The 7342-nt window shown below is 43.0% G+C and overlaps 1 protein-coding gene across 2 annotated transcripts in view; it reads left to right on the forward strand.

Moving 5' to 3' along the window:
- RIMKLB (ribosomal modification protein rimK like family member B) overlaps positions 1–2220 on the forward strand; it is a 57299-nt gene extending 55079 nt beyond the window's left edge. For both annotated transcript variants that reach the window (XR_012766031.1, XR_012766032.1), the window contains 2 exons: positions 1714–1781; positions 2033–2220. The gene's annotated coding sequence lies outside the window, so the exon portion shown is untranslated. The remainder of the gene's footprint in view (positions 1–1713; positions 1782–2032) is intronic.
- Positions 2221–7342: the final 5122 nt, after the last annotated feature.

The following is a 7342-nucleotide window of genomic DNA, read 5'->3' on the forward strand; positions in this document are numbered from 1 at the left end:
CCATTTCTATAGGAAGCAGAATGGTTAAGGGAAAGCAGTTAAAATGCATAGGAACTAGATAACTAGTTATATCCGAAGTCTGGTGTCAGTTGAGTACTCGTTGATGTTGCTGGGAAGAAGGCTGTTTGATCTATCTTTTAACAAGAGGAGACAAAGAAACATCTGAGAAAGGACTTTGAAAGTGGTGCATACATTGAATTAGATCATTTCATTTTGCTTTCAGAACTCCGATGTGCATCTATGCTCGTATCTTACTAAAAAAATGTTGGCTGCTGAAATGTCTCTGGTGCGTAGCGCTGAGGTCCATCGAACAGGGGGAATAGGCGTGGAATCCTGTCAAACTGAGAGTCAGCTGTGCTGATCTCGGCCTTGACCAGATGAGGACAGAGAGTTAAAGTCTAACATAGATTTTGCTGGTCTATATATTTTTATTGTGAAATATGCAGTAGTAGCAGAAGCCTTTGTGAAACAGTATCCTGTGTAGCTGTCACTAGAAAGTGCAGTTGCTTTTGATCACCAGTGAATTTTTAAATTTCCCTTATCATGTAATGCTTTGCATTTTGCCAAGTATAGGTACTGTATGGTGTTAAGCTGTGTTTTAATGTGTTATGATATATACAGTTTTCCAAATCAGGACTGAATTTTTGTCTTAGATAAATTGCAATATAATTGAGGTGTTTTAACACAGGAATGGAAAAGAAATGGAGTTTTATTAGAGGTCATTGGAATTTTTTCCAATAAAATATTGTAATCAGAAAAAACTATCACATCCATAAATTTTCAGGGATATATGTTAATTTCCAGAATTTATTGGGACGATCCCTCTTGTACAAAATGGCATTTGTTGTTAGAGAGGGAGGCAAAATCCATATTATATTAGCCAGTAACCCAGTTGTTGCTACCTCTTTGGCCAGTGACATTTTTTTTCTATGCAGATTTCCTGTTTATGGTGGAAGCAGTGGTACTACAGAGCTTCCTTGATGCTTAGTTTATCTCTGTTGTAAAATATTTACATTCTGGGGAGAAAGGAGCTGGAGAGGTGACAACTGCACACAGTGATATGTGGATGAAACAGGAGGGTGTCATGAAGCAGAGAGAGAAGACTTAAGCAGTAGCTGTATACGCAGGTGTCTTTTTGTCTTATCAGCGTAGTGGGAGGCCAGGAGTCAAGACGACTGTTTCAGTTATACCATGATGAGGAATGGCAATGTCACATTGATGGTTTGTGCAACTGTAAATATTTCGTGTCGGATGTTTACAAGAAGTGTGGTTTGCCCAAAGCTGCGTGTGCTGTTCCTCTTCTCGCTACTACTGTGCAAAGCACTGTCTGCTAGTATTTATTATTCTCTGGATTCTCTCTGTTCAGTGGTATCATGTATTAAGCCTGAAACTTGTATAGTATTTTCTAAGTTTCAGGATGAAACTTTGTATGCTTGTGTGTATATTTTCACATCCCTCTAACAAACACAAGGCCAAAGGAAACAACACAAATGTTATGGTTACGCTCTCCACCCATCTTTACAGCAGTGTATGGGAGGAGTAACGCAAATGTAATGTGATGTAGGAATGCTTGTCCATGCCTAAATGGAAATGTTTGTTTACCGGGTGGTAGATACTGAAGCTTTATCAGTGAGGAACTAGGCAGAAAGAGGCTGCAGTTTGACTTTGCTAAACTTTTATATGATTTTTCCTCCACATGAAATATTTCCACAGGAATGTAATGCTTGTGAAAGATGCTGGATCAACAGTTGCAGAGATTGAACTCCTCTACCACAGGAAAGGTAACAGGAACTAGATTTTGCTTTTAGAACACGGCCTTCACTGCATCTCACTCCTTGACCTGGAAAGGCCTTTTCCAAGGTCAGAAGAGGAGTTTGGTACCCATGGCTCAGTCCTTGGTGCATCTCTAATGCAGCTATCAAGGAAGCCAGACAGATGCCAGTTACAGAGATCTTTTTTTATGATGTCTTGAATTTTTGATATTAATATTTTGGGGAAAAAGACTAACTTCTTCAATGGTTTGTTTCTCTAGGTTTTTCTACACCAGCAGGAGGTCTTCTCTTCCCTCTTATGGGGATACTTATCTCTTGGTAATGTCCCCTTCACAATGAAGGGAAGAAAGGATGGACCAGAAGCAATGTGGAATGGGGTAATGTCCACACTTGGGGTTAACAGTCATAATGAACACTGTCATACTAACATGGAGAACTGAATAAAAGAGTTGTGGATTCTAATTCATGAGAGTGTGAGGGTTTTTTTTTTGTATATTCTGCACCAGCTCCCCTTTCCTGAAGTTCTGGTTAGCTTCAGAAATCTGTAGACGTTGCGGCTTTGATAGAGCTAAGCCAGAAAAGTAAAACCTGTTTGTTCTTCGTTGTATTAGCCTTTTTTTTTTTTCCTCCAGTAATTTAATTCCTAAGAGTTCTAAAATACTTTATATTGACATGAGTAATTTTCCCAAATGCCTTGGGAACCTCAGTATCAGGCCTTTGGTTTTGATTCATGAGTTCACCTAAGTCACTGAGAATGCAAGTCTGTTGAATTCTAAAAGGAAGATCATATTGTGCTGATCGTGCTGTATTGGTAGCTTTGATGACTGCTAGAGAGGCACAGAACTGCAAGTCTGTTAACAGTGGTGGTATGACCCTCCCCCCTCATCGGACCACCTGGTGATTTTGAAGCCACAGTGGCAGGGCTTGTTACAGACATGGTCATGTAAATTCTTACTGTACGCTGTTTCTGAAGAGAGCTAATCTTTAAAACCATAGCTTATAGGTCTTCCACATATCTCTTTTGGCTTGTTGTTAGTGAAAACACTGTAAAGAGTGAGGCATACACTGATACTGTTTCTATAATGTGCCAACTTTAAATTTGTATTATAAAAGTGAAGCAAAAAAGGGAAGCAAGATACTGAGTTGGTACATTATCAGTAAGCACCTCTTATTCTTGACAAGGTAGAAGGTTCAGTTTCCTTGTAATATTTTCCTTCTTCCTTGAAATGCTGGCTAAATCTTTCAGAGGTGATAATGTGTTAAAAAGCTTGACCAAGTTAAATTTTAAAACAAGGAATTCGTGCAATTGAAGTGGAAAATAGAGCCAAATGTAAAACCTTTAGCTAACAGGTAAGAGGGAGCATAAGGAAATAAAAGGGTAGTATCCCCTTGGACTTTATACCTTGAACGTATTTTTAAGTTAGATTGAATCACACTGTGCTGAAAGCTAGCGCAGTTTGGGTAAAACTAGTGTGATACACTTGTGCAGAAAGTGCCCTTAGATGAGGAGATGAGTGAAGGAATTGGTTTCAAGGTACTCTGAGGCCAAGAGTTTAGCAATTGTTTCATTTTTATAAGCACTTACACGACTGTCATCTACATGATGACTAAACCACCAATGTATTGTAGCAATGAGAAAGGCAAACAATTTAATGTTCAGATGTTTCTAGAGAGGTATTCCAGTTGAAGAGGGAGAGAGATACTCAATACTACTGTGCAAGGTCGAGCTGAGACGTCACCTCTGATGGCTCAGATTTGAAATGGAATTCCTTGCACTGAGATATGTTTTCTAGGATATCAGGTTCTCTGTTCTCCGATATTAAACCAAACAGTAGAAGATACTGTTTTCTGAAACCCGTCAAAGAGTGAGGACTGCTACTGAAGAGGTTTCTGTGTGTGGTATGGATATTTTCATTCCTGTTCTCTGTATGCTTCTTATAGTTAGTTACGGGTCAGTGGAAACCAGGGGTATGACTGGTCCTCTGTGCAGCTATACCTTTCCTCCGATAGCTGCAGTTTGTGCTTGGTTGTTTTGCCAGCCTGTGTCAAACCATACCTCTGGGAGCACTCTGATACCTCTGTAAGCAGGTAAAATGTCTGCCTCTGCAGACTTGTGGCCATTTTATCTCTTGTGGTTCAGTACTTAGGAGTATGCTGATGCATATGCTAATGCTTCCATAAGTGCTTTTCTATCATTTTCCTTAATATTTAATGTTACAAAATGAGAACAGCCTAGAGCCTCCTAAATCCCTTAGTAGTTTCAGGCCCCTATCTGTATTTTGATTCTCTTTTGTTTTCTTTGAGGATGTCCAGCAATGTTCTTGTTGTTCTTGTTGTTCTGCTGCCTAAAGTTCACAGATTTGCTCCTCTTGCCTTCATAGTCCAGAATGACTTTTTTCTTTTCTTCTTTCAAATGCTCCTGCCTGCCTGTCACGGGAAAAGACCTGCTTTTGTTTCTGCTCTTAACTGCTGGCCCTACTTATTCTTGTCCCTGACACACACAGAGTAGCTGAAGAGTACTTCTTACTCAGTGTCTATTATAGATAACTGTTCTTTGACGTCTGTGTGAATTGTCCTAAAAGCATGTTTTCCTTTTTCAGGGGGAGAAAACCAAGTTTGGTTACTACACATTTTCTTTTGGTATTTCACAGCCCAAAATGCATTAGGAGGTAAATAGAAATTAAAATAAGTTCATGAAAATAGAGATACCTAGTTTCACTGTAATGTCTCGAGTGAGAACTGGCAAATTGCCGTACTGAAAAGATGAATAGGTCCCTGGCTCTTGCAGTCATTTAGCTGTCTTTGATGAGAGGGACCGGTCTGCCTGTAATCCATCTCTTCACGTACCTCACTCAGAAGCTCCAGTTCAAGGGCTTTGGTCAAGAACGTGTTAGTAACATGTTAAGTTTTACCTTTCTTTGTCTGTCTTTTGTTCCTTTGAAGTTGGCCTTTGAGTATGAATACTGGGTATCGATAATTAAATAGTAATTGGTAGTCATAATATAGTATTTTCATATTATTGTTTGTACAGTATGCTGAAAGCAGGGTAAAAATAGGTTTGTAGTAATAATACTGACCTGTGCTGTGACAGAGAAACCCAGTATAAACAGTTGTACTTGTAAAATTCTTATATGCTTAATATAATGAGATCTTGGGGTGGAGTGTGTTTGTATTGAGGCCAAACTGGGAGAGAGGTTGTAATTTTTTTTTAGTATAAGATCTGGAAAACCTCTCTAACTTGGCTGGCCTGCATTCCCAGTTGTGCATGACAGCAGCAGACAGCTGTGTTCTGACCACTGTCTTTTTTGTTTTTCTGGGTCACTTTCCTTATTTTTTGCCTTATTACCTTCGTTGCTTCTTCAGCCTGCTCTTTGCCTGTCTGAACAACTTGGTTTATCACTGTACATTGACCTCTACGTGGTCTGCAAAATCTAGGTGTCATGCTGAGACTAGACATCGCATCATGTTCTCTGTGACTCACATACCATGCTGTCATCACTTCAGCATTTTTCCAGACCTGCTACTCTGGAGGGCTTTCTCTGCTGAGATGGTTGTGTGACGGAGAAGGGAGAGTGTGCGAAGCGATGCGATGCAGAGTTGCCTCAAAAGCCTCAAGGGTGGAATCTATGGGGGACAGGCTGCAGCTCCATAGTTCTTTCCCCCCCCACCATAAGTTAGCTGTTGGTGCACAGGCTAGTAAGCAAAGCACAAGCTAATAAGCGACACCCTACACTGTTTATTGGCTCAGGCACTTCATCTTGGACATTGGCCTGCTTCAGTGGTTGGGATAAACAGCACTTCTCCCTGCCAGTTGGTGAGATCAGTGATTACTGCGTCAGTACTGCTGTGCTCTTTCTTGCTTTGCAAATGCCTGGTTCTGAGATTCAGGAAAGTCCCTTGGTGTCCTGCATGTTTGCCCTGACCTACTGTGGCTCTCCTACCCCAGTTTGTGGAAAGATGATGTGTGACACTGGGCTCCAAAATAATGTGAAGCAAACTAGGAAGAGTTTCTGTCAGAGGTGGAGTTACAACTGCTCTATATTTTTCTTCAGCTTTTCCATTAAATTTTTTTTAATATTTTTAACATTAATTATAACATTGCCCCTTGTCCTGTCACTGGGCACCACTGAAAAGAGCTTGGCCCCATCCTCCTGACACCCACCCTTCAGATATTTGTAGGCATTTATAAGGTCCCCTCGCAGCCTTCTTTTCTTCAGGCTGAACAAGCCCAGTTCCCTCAACCTCTCCTCGTAGGGGAGATGCTCCAGTCCCCTCACCATCCTCGTAGCCCTCCGCTGGACTCTCTCCAGTAGCTCCTCATCTTTCTTGAACTGGGGAGCCCAGAACTGGACAGAGTACTCCAGATGAGGCCTCACCAGGGCAGTGTACAGGGGAAGGAGAACCTCCCTCCTCCTGCTAGCCACACTCTTCTTGATGCACCCCAGGATCCCATTGGCTTTCTTGGCAGCCAGGGCACACTGCTGGCTCATGGTTAACCTGTTGTCCACCAGGACACCCAGGTCCCTCTCCGCAGAGCTGCTCTCCAGCAGGTCCACCCCAAGCCTGTACTGGTGCATGAGGTTGTTCCTCCCCAGGTGCAGGACCCTGCACTTGCCCTTGTTGAACCTCATCAGGTTCCTCTCTGCCCAGCTTTCCAGCCTATCCAGGTCACGTTGAATGGCAGCACAGCCTTCTGGTGTATCTACCACACCTCCCAGTTTGGTGTCGTCAGCAAACTTGCTGAGGGTACATTCTAACTCTTCATCCAGGTCGTTGATGAAGAAGTTAAACAAGACTGGGCCCAGTACTGACCCCTGGGGGACACCACTTGTCACCAGCCTCCAACTAGACTCAGCGCCGCTGATGACAACCCTCTGAGTTCTGCCATTCAGCCAGTTCTCTATCTACTTCACCGACCACTCATCCAGCCCACACTTCCTCAGCTTCCCTAGGAGGATATCATGGGAGACTGTGTCGAAAGCCTTGCTGAAGTCAAGGTAGGCAACATCCACGGCTCTCCCTTCGTCTACCCAGCCAGTCATGTCATCGTAGAAAGCTATCAGATTGGTCAGGCATGATTTCCCTTTGGTGAATCCATGCTGTCTACTCCTGATAACCTTCTTTTCTTCCACTTGCTTCATGATGGCCTCCAGGATAAGCTGCTCCATCACCTTTCCCGGGATGGAGGTGAGGCTGACCGGCCTGTATTTCCCTGGGTCCTCCTTCTTGCCCTTTTTGAAGATTGGAGTGACATTGGCCTTTCTCCAGTCCTCGGGCACCTCTCCTGTCCTCCAGGACCTCTCAAAGATGATGGAGAGTGGCTCAGCAATGACATCCGCCAGCTCCCTCAGCACTCGTGGGTGCATTCCATCGGGGCCCATGGATTTGTGGACGTCCAGATTGCTTAAGCGATCCCTCACACAGTCCTCCTCAACCAAGGGAAAGTCGTCCTCTTTGTAGGCTTCTTCTCTTACCTCCGGGGCTTGGGATTCCTGAGGGCCAGTCTTAGCACTGAAGACTGAAGCAAAGGCGGCATTCAGTAGCTCTGCCTTCTCCGCATCCTCCGTCAC

This window comes from Opisthocomus hoazin, chromosome 1, assembly GCF_030867145.1.
Source record: "Opisthocomus hoazin isolate bOpiHoa1 chromosome 1, bOpiHoa1.hap1, whole genome shotgun sequence".
NCBI classification, from domain to species: Eukaryota; Metazoa; Chordata; class Aves; order Opisthocomiformes; family Opisthocomidae; genus Opisthocomus; species Opisthocomus hoazin.